Source organism: Protopterus annectens, chromosome 7.part0, assembly GCF_019279795.1.
Source record: "Protopterus annectens isolate FY-2018-M chromosome 7.part0, PAN1.0, whole genome shotgun sequence".
NCBI classification, from domain to species: domain Eukaryota; kingdom Metazoa; phylum Chordata; order Ceratodontiformes; family Protopteridae; genus Protopterus; species Protopterus annectens.
In genome coordinates, this window is record NC_056739.1 from 445,400,987 (window position 1) to 445,418,516 (window position 17,530).

General features: G+C 42.2%; 1 protein-coding gene across 2 annotated transcripts in view; it reads left to right on the forward strand.

Annotated features, from left to right (window-relative positions):
- The window catches only part of LOC122806522 (phospholipid scramblase 2-like), a 727,109-nt gene that overhangs the window by 597,104 nt on the left and 112,475 nt on the right, over positions 1–17,530 (forward strand). The window lies entirely within an intron of this gene.

Genomic DNA, 17,530 nt, shown 5'->3' on the forward strand with positions numbered 1-17,530 from the left:
TTTTGACAGAACTGGGCATTTTCATGTTGACCATTTGGACCAAACATGCAGAAGCCATTCTCTAAGTTTACAGGATTGCATGGAGATATGTTTCACATGTAATGTTTTGAATCGGCAAAATTATTTTTGATAGGTTTCTCAGTTTGTTTGGTATAGGTTGCATCCTCCCATGGATAAGGGTCCTGAATGCTACCCTTCACCAGTGCCCATCTCCCCCATTGATGGGTAAGCCAGTGTTGGCCAGCCAGTCCCATTCCCACTGTCAGTTTCATTTGTGCTGGGGAGACTCTGGACAATAGAGCATTCAGGCTTGCATTCACGGCTTCAAACTGTGTGCCATATTTTTAAAACAGGTTGCAAATTTATCTCTATTCTCTGCATTGCTTGCCACTTTTAAAATGAGTGTTATATTCCATGTTGAATTTGTATGAAGGAAAAACTACTTGATGACCAAAATTGCTTGGATATTGGTCATGTATGTCTGCATCATAACTTATCCATGGAGACACCATCAGAACTGAGGTAAATGTAGGCACACATTAGTGATTCAGTGTATCAGCAAAGGTAAATAGTAAACTGATTACTACTGTTTATGGCGAGTAATACTGCCTGTATTTCATTGCACTTTGGCATGTGTGAATGAAATGTATTCAGTTTTGTACTGTTGTTATCCCCAGGAGGATGTACTGAAACTTACAGGGTACCAAGCCCCAGAATTATTAATGCCCTTTGTATTCTTCCTAAATGATAGCAAGATATTGCTTATCAATGAAATAAAGGCAAGGGAAATGGACAGAGCAAGACAGTGGACTCCATCTCAGAATGCATGAGTGAGATGCTGACCAGTAGTCAAGGGCTTGTTTGACATGCATTTGAGTCCAGGAGAAATGTTTTGTATTAGAAATGTTTTGTATTACTGACATAAAGAATGTATTGATTTCAAGGAGAAAGAAAATATCACTGCTGTGTGGCCACACAATACAGTAGAGTCTCTGGAGGAGTTTGTTGACCTTGTCTTTATGCTCTTTAAAAAGAGTGATGAGGAAGATCTGCCAGTTTTAATCCAAAGGGGGCTGAGATTCCATGAAGAGGAAGATGGTTTTACATTCTAAGTGGCTGACATTTCATCATAACGAAGATGGGTGGACACTAGACGTGGTCATCATATTAAAGATGTAGAGGAAAATGTCAGAGATGTCATTCCATGGATGACATAGGTGGCCTTTTCCTTGCACAAATGGGTCAGCATCCCATTGCTAATGCAGAACACAGCCTCTCTTACCATTTGAAAATAGCTGAGATACACAGCTAGTAAAGTAGTCAATCCATTCCCCATGGACATAGAGAAAAGTGTTGCTTCTTACAGACAAACTCAAGAGACCAGGATTCTGTTCACTACAGAAACTCAGTCACCTTTAAGGTCATCCCACTGCTATGCATGCAGATAGTGTAGGCATTGCCATTACCAGATGCGGTTACTAAAGTAGAGTGTGCTGCTGTCGTAATACAGTGTAGGCAGTTGCCTTGTCCAAGTAATCTGTTGTGCTCCACTGATGAACCATTCTGTCTAGTGATTCTTTCCAGGTATTCTTCTGCTGGCAGGGGAACACACCCATTGACCAGTGTTGTACAAGAATCCCATGTTTCAGTGGCACATGCATCTCTGTGTAGAAGTCATTGATGTTCTTCGTGTTTCACTGTTGCAGTGATTGCATTAGGGTAATCTGCTGGCAGGTTGCCCTCATTCGGCCTAAATCCCAAAATCTTGGGTCCTGCGTCAGTTGCTGTCTCATCTTCCATGCTGTCAGGTCGTCAGGGGTATAAAACATGCAGCCAACGCCATTTTCTTCAGTCTTTCTTGCCGCACGGTGCCCGAAGCAGAAGCATTTTGTAAGTGCCGGTCGGCCGAGTACTGAAATATTCGAGTTTGAGTTTCAGAACCGAAGTCTTCACTAAAACTAAGTACCCCGTTGGGGAAACTTTTTTCTTGCTCCATACCGATGTCAGAAAAAGTTAATAATTGTACTACTTGTGGGAAGCAAAAACCTCATAAGGATTTCAATTTATACTGTATTCCTTGCCTAGGCCCTGATCACAACGTGCCTGGCTGTCGGTTTTGTTCTAGATTTAACCAACTCACTATTAAGCTTCGGTATATTTTTGCCTCAAAGTATTTTGGAAACAGATTTAACTACCCAGAAATGTCGTCGGATAGCAATCCGACTACTGGAGTACATAAAAATGCAAAGAAAAGGACAGAGAGAGACAGTCGAGTTCCAAAACCAACGACGAAGCTTCTCCTAAGCCAGTCGCCGGTTCTCCGGTACTCAGTGAGGCACTTTCGCAGCCCCTGATACCCGCTACTTTCGAGTCGCAGGCCCCTGCCGACACCCATGTGGAGTCCTGCATGCCGTGAGATACTCAAAGTATTGGACCGACGGAGGTATCTCCCTCGGATGGGTCCGGAGCCGCTGAGCAGGCACTGGCTTCTGAGGGTATATTCAGGCCTCAACATTTGTATATCAAACCGACGACAGCTGCAAAACCAAAGACAAAAGCAACTTCTAAAACTAAAAAACTGACGCATGAGCCCATGTGCACAGGCCTCTATGCCTAAAAAACAGATGATCAAAATGGCTGTAGACCTTATTACCTTGATCAGGGGTACCCATCCCCCTCCAGATAAGAGGCCTAGGCAAGACACTGATTATTAATCTTCAGATCAGGTTTCTATTTCTTCTGATTCTTCTTCTGATCAGGAATTATCTATACTTCCCTACGAGGATTCAGATACAGAGGAATCTATACCATTTGCATCACCTCCTGAGGATTATTAATTTGGAGAAACCTTGCATACTTTGATGGAGCATTTTCACTAGGAAGAGTCAAGATTTCTCAGAATCAAAAAAGAGGCTCAAGGAATTCCTTCTCCCTCAGCACAGGCCTTTAGCCATACCCCCTGTTTTAGACATTGTGGATGATGTGTTTTTGGAGTCTAGCTTGACCCCTGACTCCTTACCTCCGGCTCCCATCAAACCTGACAGATATTACAGGGTCCCTGACTCACATAAACTTTTATGTAGAAACTCTGCTGCTGATCCTGAAACTATTTCACAGGGTCCAAAGGGAGTTAAGGCCTCAACAGCAAAAAACCCTACCCCCTCTGACAGAGATTCAATGGCACTGGATAGATGGGAAAAAAAGGTTTATACATCTGCAACCTTGGCAATTAGGGCCTTAAACTGTCAATTTCATATGCTCAAGTATCAACATGTTATGGGATTGCTGAAACAGAAAATGATGTTGATTTCTGAATGTGCAGAAAATAAAGAATTGCAGGAATTATTGCATGCAGCTGAACAGGTTGGAAAGCATACTTTGCAATGTGATTTTGATTCCTTAGTGGCCTCCTGCAGGGCCGCAGTTACTGGATCTGTGATTAGGAGGTATGCCTGGCTAACGGAACAAAATTTGCCTGATCATGTTAAAGCTAAATTGCTAGATGCACCTTTACAGCATGATACTCTGTTTGGTATTAAGGCAGAAGAGGTTTTAAAGAAAATGGAAGACAGAGTTAAGTCTTTGCAAACTGTAAAAGACTTCTTACAAGTGCAGCCACCAAGATTCAGTAGACACTGGCCTACAAAAAATTGGTTCTTTCCTGTGTCAGACAGAGCTCAAAGGGGCAAATCCAGATGCCCTAAGGGTTCCAGATAACAGTCGCAAGATTCATACAGGTCAAAGCAATGGGGCGCTTCTACCTTCAAATCTGAAGGAGATAAAGTGCAAACCTACAGAAAACAGTCCCAATGACTTTCCTCTACCTGCACCAAACACTTATCTTTTGGCAGCACCCTTAGGGGGAAAATTAGCACTTTTTGCTCAAATTTGGCAGTTAATAACCCAGGACAAGTGGGTGCTAAACATAGTATCTCAGGGATACAGATTCCATTTCCATATTCTGCCAGTGGCAAACGGTTGGCCAGATCTGCCAAAAAATCAATGGGCAGAGGCAGAGAAAAATGTTACATCCCTCATGGATATGGGGAGCATTCAGCCAGTACCAGAACAGGAAAAAGGACAAGGTTTTTACTCAAGACTGTTCTTGGTACCCAGAAAGGACAAGGCCTGGTGGCCAATACTGGATTTATCTATTTTGAACACATACCTGGACATTCCAAAATTCAAAATGCTGAGTTTGCAGCAGCTTCATGCTGGGCCAGAATGTTTGGCTGGTGACATTAGACCTAAAAGAGGCATACCTGCATGTCCCAATAAGACAATTGTGCAGAAGATACCTCAGATTCAAGGCTGGCTTAATGCAGTACCAATTCTCTGCACTGCCCTTTGGCTTCTCTACTACACCCAGGGTCTTTACAAAGTGCCTGGCACCAGTAATTGCATTTTGCAGACAAAGAAGTATTCAGATATATTCTTACTTGGATGACTGTCTCATTCAAGCAGAGAACAAGGGCATTTTTCTTCAACACCTGGCATTTGTGAAAAGGCTTCTAACATGCCTGGGGTACACAATAAACGAAAAGAAATCACAACTGGTACCCTCTCAAAAGATAACATTCCTAGGTGCAAGCTTGAATACAACTGCTCAGATGGCTTACCTCATGCCAGACAAGCAAAGGCAACTGATTACTTACTTCAAACTGATGGCAACAAAAACCCAGTTATCTGCAAGATAAATTCTGCAGGCTTTGGGTTTCATGGCATCCTGCATCCTACTGATGCCATATGCAAGACTGCATATGAGGAAACTTCAATGGTACCTAAAGAGTTTATGGAGTCAACATTGTCACAGTCTGGAAACAATGATTCCTCTCATTCCCTGACTACAATAGGAGTTTTTATGGTGGGCAAAGGCATGTCACCAAAACATGGGACGGACCTTCACTCTACCCCCTGCCAGCCAAACCTTAACAACAGACGCATCAGATTATTCCTGGGGGGGCCCACATGGTGGGAAGATGCATTCAGGGCATATGGACCCCAAAACAAATGCCTCTACATATCAACCAGAAAGAGATGCTAGCTGCTCAAAATGCCCTAACAGCCTTCAAGGACTTACTTCATCCAGGACAATTACTGATAAAGACGGACAACACCACAGTCATGTGGTATATAAACAAGCAGGGGGGCACACACTCGTATCCCCTTTGCTGATTAGCCATGGCACTATGGGACACAGCTTTGACTTACCAAATACATCTTCAAGCTCAATTCTTGCCAGGAAAGCAAAATACTCTGGCAGACGATTTAAGCAGAAACCTCATGGATCCTCACGAGTAGAAACTAGATCCACACATATTCAGCATGATAACAAGGGAATGGGGGAGGCCAGACATAGCTCTATTTGCCTCTCCTCAAAATTATCAATTGAAAAAAATTCTGCACAAGGACTTATCACAGACAAGCATGGAAAGTGGACGCCCTATCCTTCAGTTGGAAAAACCTGTCAGTTAATGCTTTTCCTCCTCTGCCTCTTCTTCCCAAGGTCCTCCTAAAAGTCAGACAAGAGAAACCAAAGATTATACTAATTGCCCCGGACTGGCCCTGCCAATACTGGTACCCAATCCTAAGGAACTTGTCTCAATACCCAGCTTGGACCTTACCTCAAATACCTCAACTACTGTCCCAGCAAAACAATCAGATCCTGCACAATCAACTCCAGACACTGAACCTGGAAGCATGGCTGATCATGTACATGTTCATCGTGTTACACTGCTGCAGTCATTACACTTGGGTTATCCTGCCGTCAGGCGGTTCCCCAGTTGGCCTGAGTTCCAAAGTCTTGGCCTGGCGTCGGTTGCTGTCGCCTCCTCCCTGACGTCAGTGTGACAGGGGTATATAAGATGCAGCCGATGCCATTTACTTCAGTCTTTCTTGCCGTGCGGTGCCTGAAGCAAAAGCAGTTCACAAGTGCCGGTCGGCCGACTCCTGAGATTTTCATTCCAAATCCAGAACCGAAGTCTTCTACAAAGCTAAGTACCCCGTTGGGAAAACTTTTTCTTGCCTCAGACCGATGTCAGTAAAAGTTAATAACTATTTCTTGTGGGAAGCAAATACCTCATAAGGATTTCCATTCCTATTGTATCCCATGCCTAGGCCCAGACCACAACATCACTGGTTGTCGGTTTTGTGCTAGGTTTAACAAGCGCACTTTTAAACGTCGGTTTGATTTTGCCCGACATTATTTTGGCAGAAAATTCAATTACACCATGTCGTCGGAACTTCCGACGACCGGAATACTTAAAAAAGCGCAAAGACAAGGACAGGCATCCGAGGCCCAAAATTGATGATGAAGCCTCTTCTAGGCCAGTCGCCGGTTTTCAGCGAGGTGCCTTCGCAGCCCCTGATGACCGCTTTTGCAGAACCACATGCTGCCTCCGACTCCCACATGGAGATGGCTGGGCCATCGGATGCACAAGTTTTTCAGCCTACCGAAACTAACCCTTCAGAGGGATCCGGAGTAGCTGGGCAACCCGCAGCTTCAGAGGGTGTTTTCAGACCTACTCAGTTAAGCATTAAACCCTCGCTAAGTCTAAGCCTCTAAGAAACAAATACAGCATTCTCCAGGACAGGCCTCCATGCCTAAGAAACAAATGCTCCAAATGGCCGAAGACCTTATCACTCTGATCAGAGGATCCCACCCCCTCCTGATAAAAGGCCTAGACAGGATGCAGACTATGACTCATCCAACCAGGTGTCCATTTCTTCAGATTCATCCTCAGACCTAGGTTATTCCTTACCCCCATATGAGGACTCTGATGCTGAGGAATCCATTCCATCAGCCTCTCCACCTGAGGAATACTCCTTTGGGGAAACCTTACATACCATGAGGGAGCATTTCCATTGGGAAGGCCAGGATTACTCAGAATCCAAGAAAAGGCTCAGAGACTTCCTTTTATTACCTCAGCACAGACCCCTTGATATTCCGCCAGTGTTGGATATTGTGGATGATGTGTATACTGAATCCAGCTTAAATCCTGATTCCTTACCTCCAGCCAGTGGCGGCTGGTGACTTCAAATCAAAGGGGGGCTGCAGGAGACAGCTGAATGGGTGGGGCCAATGGGAAGGGGTGTGGCCAACTAAAAAGGGGTGGAGCTATGGTGCAGTGGGATCAATGCTGGACATGCTTACTAATTTATATGAAATAAGTGCTCAAGTCAGTATGGCACATGCTAAATACACTACACAGCACACATTGTTACATGTATATACAGGTTGAAGACTTACCTCTGCGGTATGCTGCAAACAGTACTTCATACTCGGTTTCTGCACCTGATCTGTAGTCTGGTCTGGAACACAGATCATACTGGATTTCTCCCCCCCCCCTTTTTCATGGAGGCTCAAAAGGGACAGTTTTAAAGTTTCCCAAGCAAACACTATTCACGTGACCCCACCTGGTTCCAAGTAAGTGCTTGTAGTCTTCTCTTTCGGCTGTTCATGTTAGGGGTTGCCACAGCAGATACGTTTCCAATTTCTTCCTGTCCTCTGCATCTTTTTCTGTCACACCAACCACCTACATGTCCTCTCTCACCACATCCATAAACCTTATCTTAGGCCTTCCTCTTTTTCTCTTACCTGGCAGCTTCATCCTTATCATACATTTCTCAATACACCCAGTATCCCTTCCTCAGCACATGTCCAAACCAACCTAATCTTGCCTCACTGGCATACAAATACTGTGGATGACTAACTTTGAAGATGATATCACTTAATTGACCCAACATCATCTAAAATGGACACATATTCCTTGTTATGCCAGCATTACTGGGACTAGCTTAATATTCAGTGCTACTGCTAACTAGTACAGATGGGGTTAAGCATCAATAAAACAGTTTACAATTATCCTTGATGAAGAAGCTGTTTCTTGTAGAACTGAGAAGGCAGTGCAAAAGGAGCAGACAGAAGATGGGGTACATAAAACTAGAGGGCCTCACAAAGTGGATCCTAGGCCTTAAACACTTGTCCTATATGGACAGACTCAAAAAACTCCAACTATTCTCTGTCTCATATTGCCTACTTACAGTATAGCATGGTCAGCTGCACATTGTAGTTTGCCATTCCTTTCCATTGGACAGTTTTAAGATTCCATCCTAGCTCAAGGTCTGTTTAGCATTTTTATTCCTCTCCAAGACATGAGTAAGCTGTGACAACATATAGTGTAGGTAACTGTTATATGGAAATTTAATTTATTGCATTTGATTACTGGGAAAATCCGAGTGAGCAATAAAACCCCTTTTCAATGAGGCCCGGGGAGAAAAGATCCAACTAACAAAGATATAGATACATAACAGTATACTGAGATAACAAACATATCTGCTAAGGTAAAAGGAGTAAAATAAAATCTACATTGCCATACATTTACTTACAATGCACACATATGCAGTCTACAATACACAGAGTTTCATTCTGTATGTTTGTATGTATACCTAGCCCAGTTACACCTTCTATGTATCTCAAGCTGTATTAGCCAGCATAAAACATCTCTCAGGCTTGTGCATTTATTTAATGTTACTTATGATGAGCAGATTTTAGCCTAGGTCAGATTCAACAATATACATCTTGCAGCATACCTCTCAACCTCTTAGAGTAAGAAATCTGGACAAAACCATGTATAAAAGTGGGACAAAAGGACCAAAATTGGGACAATTTTTAAATATGTCTCTTCTTACAAACTTAGAAAGTTGATAGAACAACAGGTTTTGCATTAGCATGACTTTTTCTGAAGGGTGAAGTCTGAAACTACGTCTGTAATTAGTTTCTAACTTCAGTCTTTAATGATTTCCCTTATGTCACTTAACAGTCATGTACATTGCTTTCCAACTTCCACCAGTATTCCTCATTGACAGTGGCAAGAAGTTCTGACTGAGGTTTCTTTTTGGGGATAAACTCTTGGCTAGGCTTGTAAGGGGCCCCAGGGGCATTAGCCTAGTAACCTCCTATGATCCTATTTAACACATCCTCAAACTAGAGAAAAAACTTACAAGTGCAACTGACAGCACAGTTAAACATTCAATATGCCATTCAGTAATCATTTATGACAATACATTGACAGAGTAAAATGCTGAGCTCAGTGTTGATCAGCTGGTTAGATTTAATTAAACAGACAAATAAAACAGTGGTGTAACAAAAGAAACAAGCTAAAGCATATGCCTTAAACATTAGACATAAGAACTGCCGATACAGATTGTGCAGACGCTTGCAGGAGAAGTTAGAACAGCAGCAGAGATTTCTATAATTAAATTCAGTGGTCATCAGTATCAAAACAATCCTCATGTGCCTGTCTTGTGCAAGATTAATGACATCTCAGAAACCATCACCCTACTGAAAAATGATGACAAAATGTCTTCAACTCTACATGTGGGAACCAATGATGAGAAAAATGCCAAGAAAGAGACGTAGTACGAAGTTTTGTAACTGGGGAAGAATGCAAACATTCTATCAGTATGGCAGGTTCAGACATTTTGCATGTTCCACTTTGATAGTTGTACATATATGCTGCCATATAGGTGGCAGTACACTAAACACAGAAAGTGTGATAAGAGACTTAGGGACACAGGTGGACAGTGGTCTCACCTTCGATAACCACATCGCCACAACAGTCAGGAAATCCTTCTATGTGGCACACCTCATCACGAAGGGCTTTTCATCCAGAAAAAGGGAGGTCATTGTCCCACTGTACTCATCCCTCATTAGACCCATTATAGAATACAATGCCCCATTTGGTATGTACCTCTCAAGACATCTGCAACAACTGGAAAGGCCTCAGAAATACCTCACTAAAAGAATCACAGGCCTAAAGCAGATGCCCTATGCTGACCGCCTTAAAAAACTCCAGCTATACTCTGTCGCATATCGTCTACTCAGAGGCGATCTCTGCTTAACATACAAGGCCATGTCAAACCCAGAGCTGCTGGACATGCTACACTTAAAGAAATCCCAATCCCTCAGAGCTACACGCTCCAGGGATCTAAACCTTGTCATCACAATAAACAAAACATGCTGGAGGGATAGGTTCCTGACCCAGAGACTCCCCAGACTCTGGAATAGATTGCCCATACATGTCAAGCAGAGTGCCTCTTTGGATCTCTTCAAGAGGAACCTTGACGATTGGATGGGAGAAAGGAAATTCACCCCAGGGATCACATCAGTCGCCCTGCTAGACAGGGGTCCAGGAAAGTAAATAATGTGGGAAGAAATAGCCAGGGAATTGTTATGGCTAGGCTTGTATAGGCCCTAGGGCTGATAGCCTAGTACCAACCTATGAACCAGATGAATGTATGTGATGTATGATGTCTGTAACTGTGCTGGAGGGGTATTCCACCTGCTGCAGAGGAGTAGGAGGAATGGGCTACAGTAACAGTTTGCTGCCACACAGTTCCGGTCTTTAACCATTTTATTTCCATTCCAAAATCTACAATGCCCAGTTTAAAATAAATATCCTAACTGAAATGCATAAATCATCATAAATATGGTTTCATCAAAAGAAACAACTGAATAAATAAAACTTGAAAGTATAGTGACAGTACAGCAATAAAAAATAAGGAAATGAGTTCCAGCTGCTGTAAAATACCTCAAGTTGTGCAAGTAGCCAGCATACTTATTAAACAATTGCACATTCCCTTTAATCTTGTCTTTTAAGGTGAGTCTTCAGCAATATTTTCTGCTTATACAGCTACAACAGCTCTATTCATTTTCAGTTAAAGTTAGGCCGAAACTAAGTTCATCATGGTAAAAAAGCAGAAGTGAACTATGCACAACAAATACACATGCACTTCTAGATTATACTGTAATAAAACCAAATGTATGTTATAATTGGTAATGCTCATTGACACAGACAAGAAAGATGGAATGCATATATGGCAAACTAAACAAATGGCAATCAAGTAAATCACTGAAAATTTCATATTTGGGTGTCAATTCAGTTAAAGTCAAGAAGTGAAAATATAAAGTGCATTTTGGCATATACAGCAGATCAAAGCATCACAACAGACTAATGAGCTAGAAAAGTGATTTGCAGGCTGCAGTAACCACTCGCCTATGATCACTTGCTTGCACTAAATGACAACACATTTATTAACCAATTATAATAGCTGAGCAACCTGTAGATATGTAGCTATGCTGGCAGTAAAACAAAAGAACCTATATGAAGCATAATATACACACACACACAGGCACACATACACAGTTCAGAGGAGGGCTGCAGAAACTGAGTAAAGACAATGTAAAAATATCATCTTGTAGTTATTAATGACAAATGGCATGATAACATGACATAAGAAAGTAAAGAACAGGACTTAAATAATCGTAGCACTAGCATTTAACAGGGGTTATGTTATGCATTACAAATCGGTTTTAAAAAAGTTGCATAAAGTAGGCCATACCATATGGCGAGAGCCCCCCCCTGAATGTGAAGTTCCTATTTCATGGAAAGAATGGTGAAAGGCTGGACCAGCCCCCCCCCCCCAAGCTACAGTGAGCTTTAACATTACATTCCTGTAAACTGGAACACATACAGACCATGAACTCCAGTTAAACTACAAAGGCTTAGTTATGGTATACTATAGTTGTAGAACCAGTTTGGAGGTGGAGTTGTCATCCTTGGGTATCAGAATCAGAATACAAATTAAGGTAAAATAAATTAGTCTTTGGAGAACAAGATCATCAAGAAGTAGGTAGACTGTTTATGTCTTAAAAATGATTGTCTATTTCGATGCGGCACATCCAAGTATGCAGAAGCTAATTGTAATTGCCACAATAATGTTAGCAACTGTGGCCATAATCACATATGTTATTAAGTTATAAACACATGCTTATTATTTCAGTTAGATACATTGAGTTGGTCTGCCTAAAAATATAACAAATGTAAAAAGTTTTGAGAACCAAATGACAAACAGAGTAACTATATGGCTATACAAGTCTGTTAATTGTACATACCAATGAAAGGCCCAAACTATACAAGCATATGAAACAAGAGAGCACTTTTCTCACAAGAATATGGTATGGCGTCATCTCTGAAATGTGTTTAAGCTGGTGATATTAGCTGGGGAATAGACCATTACCATTGTTTTCATACACTTCATTATTATGTACAGTAGTCTAAACTTTGTTGAGGGACTATACATCCTGGGACAAAGACAGTCCCTATCCTTAAGAATAATAAAAAATATTTTTGCATCAGATATAAAGAAAGTCAAGGTTATTACTGTACTCTGCATGCTTAGCAGAAGCTCCACATAACTAGCAGTGTCCCACAACCAGGAACAGACAGTTTGCTGTGCTTAGTTGTCCAGGCCTTTCATCAACTATCTGCACTCAAATACACTAATGCTTCTTCCTCCTTCACTTCTATCTTTGCATATTACAGAATGTGCTGCTAACCCAAAATAAATAGGAATGCACTCTGGAAACTTAGTGAAGCAAAAAGAACAAATGATAAGAAGCTGGATTTACATTTCATTAATGCAATGCACATTTACAAGCACATTCCTTAGCATGCATCCTTTAACATGGATACTTGCTTGGCAGGTCATGCTGTTTGAAGGAATACATCATCCTTACATATATTGCCATGTTTCATTTAGCAGCACGAACTCTGGAGGCTACACTTACAATATTTATGACTTCAACAGCAAATAAGACATAGCACTAAATCCAAAGGAAAAAATGCATAGCAAAAATGTCTGAATATTAATGTTTTGGAAAATAACCATGTAAAACATATACTAATTCTATATTTACTTCTCAGTGAGATTATAAATGTTAACAGAGTTCTTTATTAAAGCCAGAAATATAAAAGAAAATGCAAGATTAAATGTCTGATTAACATTAAGATATAGTAATGGGAATGGCAGATTTTGTAGGTGAAGGTTGCTAAAACTGCATAGGATCTGAACAAGTAGCTGTGAGAGAAAATACTAAGTCACAATCTATATATGCCGGTTTCCCTGCTGTTTAGCTTACCCGGGCCTTCCTACTTACCTGATATACTTCTGCACCTTCACTCTGTTCTTCTTCTTCTAACTTCTTTCTTCTACTACTTCTTTCTTCAGTTCTTCTTCTGTTCTTCTGAGCCACCCAAAAAAAAAAAATAATAAAAATCCAATGGCAAGTATTGCCAAATACAAAGGTTCGGTAAATCCTTCCCGTGTGACCGAGTACTGACTCAGTCACGAATCAGCCCACAACTGACTTACTGTTTGATTCTCGCTCTTTTCCCAGCACATAAAGCCCGGGAAGAGAGCGACAACCAATCAACAGCATTTGCCCAGCAAGCACGTCATGACGTGCCTGCGGACGTCGCAGTCCGAGCCCCTTCCATGTCTATGCGGTTTGTGTCTCAACCGCGCAGACTTCTGAGTTCTGGGCATCAGAATGATGCCTTCTTTGCTCCCCGGGCTGCAATCAAAACATTGCAGCAAGAATTAAAAAAAACGCTGTTGCGCTAGAAGCGCGCAATGCGCATGCGCGTAATTTCGAGTCGCGGACTCGAAATTTAAAGTTTTAAAGAACAGATTTTAATTTTTTTTTTTAACATTAAAAATAAAATAAACTAAATACTCAGCTGTCTAGCTGAGGGGGCTGCAGTCCGGCAGCCCGATGCCACGAGCCGCCCCTGCCTCCAGCCCCAGTTAAACCTGACAGATACTACAGAGTCCCTGACTCACACAAATTTCTGTATAAAAGTCCTGTTGCTGACCCTGAAACTATTTCTCAGGGACCCAAAGGGATTAAGGCCTCATCAGCAAAAAATCCAGTTCTCTCTGACAGAGATTCCAGAGCATTAGACAGATGGGGAAAGAAAGTATATACGTCTGCAACTTTAGCAATGAGAGCTTTAAATTGCCAGTTTCACATGCTAAAATATCAGCAATTTTTGATGTCTCAGTTGAAACAAAAAATGCTTCCAGATTCAGATTCTCCTAATTTTAAAGAAATGCAGGATTTATTGCATGCAGCTGAACAAGTGGGAAAACATACTTTGCAATGTGGTTTTGATTCTTTAGAGGCCTCCTGTAGAGCAGCAGTTACAGGCTCTGTCATTAGAAGACATGCTTGGTTAAAAGATCATATGTTACCAGATCATGTTAAAGCAAAATTATTGGATGCACCTTTGCAGCAGGATGTGTTATTTGGAGTTAAGGCAGAAGAGGTATTAAAGAAAATGGAGGATAAGGCAAAATCTATGCAAACGGTGAAGGATTTCTTACAGGTTCAGCCTCCTCGATTTAGCAGAAATTGGCCAACAAAGAATTGGTCCTTTCCAGTTACAGACAGACCTCAAAGGGGCAGATACAGACGTCCAAGAGGTAGAGGTCAACCACAAGGTCCTTACAGGCCTCGACAATGGGGTGCACCAGGCCAGAAAGAAGGGGAAAACAGGCTCCAACCATATAATAAGCAGCCTCAATGACTTCCCACTACAGCTGCCAAACAGCTCTCTCTTGGCAGCCCCCTTGGGAGGAAAACTGGCACTTTTCTATCACAATTGGCATTGGATCACCAAAGACAAACGGGTTCTCAAAATTGTTTCTCAAGGTTACAGGTTCCACTTTCACACTCTGCGTAGGTTAAAAGGAATGCCAAATCTGCCAGCAAATCATTGGGCAGAGGCTCAAAAACAAATTATAGCACTCATGGACATGAGAGCTATTCAAAGGGTACCACCACAGGAGCAAGGACAAAGATTTTACTCAAGACTCTTTCTGGTTCCCAGAAAGGACAAAGTCTGGAGGCCCATTCTGGATATTTCTTATCTAAACACTTACCTGGATGTTCCAAAATTCAAAATGTTGACTCTACAGCAGCTTCTTCCCATGCTGGGCAAGAAAGCTTGGCTCGTGACCTTGGACCTCAAGGAGGCATACCTGCATGTCCCTATCAGACAAAACTGCAGAAGATACCTCAGATTCATAGCTGGTTCAATGCATTATCAATTCTCTGTACTGCCCTTTGGCTTATCTACTGCGCCCAGGGTCTTCACAAAGTGCCTGGCACCAGTAATTGCATTTTGCAGACAGAAAGGAATTCAAATTTATCTGTACCTGGATGACTGCCTGATTCAAGCAGAGAGCAAGGATATTCTTCTAAAGCATCTGGCATTTGTAAAAAAGTTATTAAGTTGCCGGGGGTACACAGTAAACAAAAAGAAATCAAAACTAGTGCCCTCACAAGAGATAATATTCCTGGGTGCCAGCTTGAACACAATGGCCCAGATGGCTTAGCTCATGCCAGACAAGCAAGGACAACTGACTCAATCCTTTCAATTGATGGCAACAAAGACCCAACTCCCTGCAAGAAAAATTCTGCAGGCCTTGGGTTACATGGCATCTTGCATCCTACTAATTCCATATGCCAGACTGCATAGGAGGAAAGTACAATGGTACCTAAAGAGTGTATGGTGTCAACACTGTCAAAGTTTGGAAATTTATACCACTAATTCCTTGCCTTCAAACGGAGTTTCGATGGTGGGCTCAAGCTTATCACCTCAACAAGGGACAGCCTTTTACTCAGCCCACAGCCAGGCAAACACTGAAAACAGATGCATCGGATTACGCCTGGGGAGCACACATGGCAGGAAAATGTATTCAGGGCAAGTGGCCCGTAGAACAAAGGCATCTTCACATCAATCAAAAAGAGATGCTAACTGTACAAAATGTCCTTATAGCTTTCAAGGTCCTGCTGCATCCAGGACAACTATTACTAAAGACAGACAACACCACAGTTATGTGGTACATAAACAAGCAAGGGGACACTCACTCCTACCCCCTCTGCAGACAAGCCATGACCTTGGGGAACACAGCTGTAAACTATCAAGTTCATCTGCAAGCACAATTCCTGCCAGGAGAGAAAAACACACTGGCAGACGACTTAAGCAGAAACATCATGGATCCCCACGAATGGGAATTGAATCCACAAATATTCAGAATGATAACACAGCAATGGTGGAGGCCGGACATAGATCTGTTTGCATCCCCAATGAACTGCCAGCTGCACAAATTTTGCACAAGGAGTTACCATCCACAAGCATGGAAAGTGGATGCCCTCTCATTCAGCTGGAAAAACCTGCAAGTATACGCTTTCCCACCACTACCTCTCCTTCCAAAGGTACTCATAAAAGCCAGGCAAGAAGAGCCAAAGATGATCCTGATTGCACCAGACTGGCCATGCCAGCACTGGTACCCAATCTTAAAGAAATTAGCACAAGAGCCACCCTGGATTTTGCCTCAAATCCCACATCTGCTGACTCAGCACAACAATCAGATACTTCACAGCCAGCTAAAGACCTTAAACCTAGCTGCATGGAAGATTCCTTAGTCAAGCAAGCAAAGCCTCTCTCCAAAGCGGTTATTTATGTCATTCTGGAGGCCAGAAGGCCTAGTGCCAGGAAAGCCTATTAGGATAAATGGAAGAGATTTTGTGCCTGGAACCTCTTGTCCCAAACATTCCTCAGACACTACAATATTTAACTGAGATGCTGGACAAAGGCCGCTCCTTTTCATCCATCAAGATCCATGCTTCTGCCATATCTATTCATTACAACATGGATCCACCAATTTTTTCTAATTCTTTGCTAAAACAGTACCTCAGAGGGGCTAAAAACATAAGACCACCCCATAGAGCACCTACTCCAACTTGGGACCTCAACTTTGTTTTGGAAAAATTAACTTTACCTCCTTTTGAGCCAGCTAGCACAGCAGAATTAAAATATATCTCTTGGAAAACTGCTCTGCTCCTGGCAATAACATCAGCACGAAGAGTTTCAGAATTACAGGCACAAATGGCAGTGGAACCTTTCCTCATTTTCCACCAGGACAGGGTGTCTTTAAGAACTAGCCCTACGTTTATGCCAAAGGTGGTATCAAGTGTGGATCTAAACCAAACTATTCACTTGCCAACTTTTTATCCAAAACCACAGAATAAAGGGGAGAGACTACTGCATTCTTTAGACATTCACAGGCAGTTACGCTTCTACTTGGACAAAACCAAAGCTTTCAGAAAATCTGAGCAATTATTGGTAGCATATGCTGCAGAAGCACAGGGAAAAGCCATTTCAAAACAGACTATTTCAAAATTGATAGGACATTGTATACATTTCTGCTATACACACCATGGGAAACCTGTACCTATCAGCATTAGATCTTACTCCACCAGGGCAACAGCCACTTCAACGGCCTACCTCAGAGGAGTACCTACCAAGGATATTTTGGAAGCAGCAACATGGAGTTCTGCGCATACCTTCACCAAGCATTACCATCTGCCTCTATACTCTAAATCCAGAGCTGGCTTCGCCACTGCTGTGCTGCAGGGCCTTATAGCCACCCCTAATACCTTATAGAACCAGCCACCCTACCTCAGCTTTGGGATTCTACCCAAGTGTAATGACTGCAGCAGAGTAACATGATGAACATAGTACAGTTTTGTAGCTACCATAAATGTAGATGTTCGAGTGTAAACACTGCTGCAGTCCAGGTTACCCTCCCTCTTTCCCCTCTTACTTGCTGGTACGTA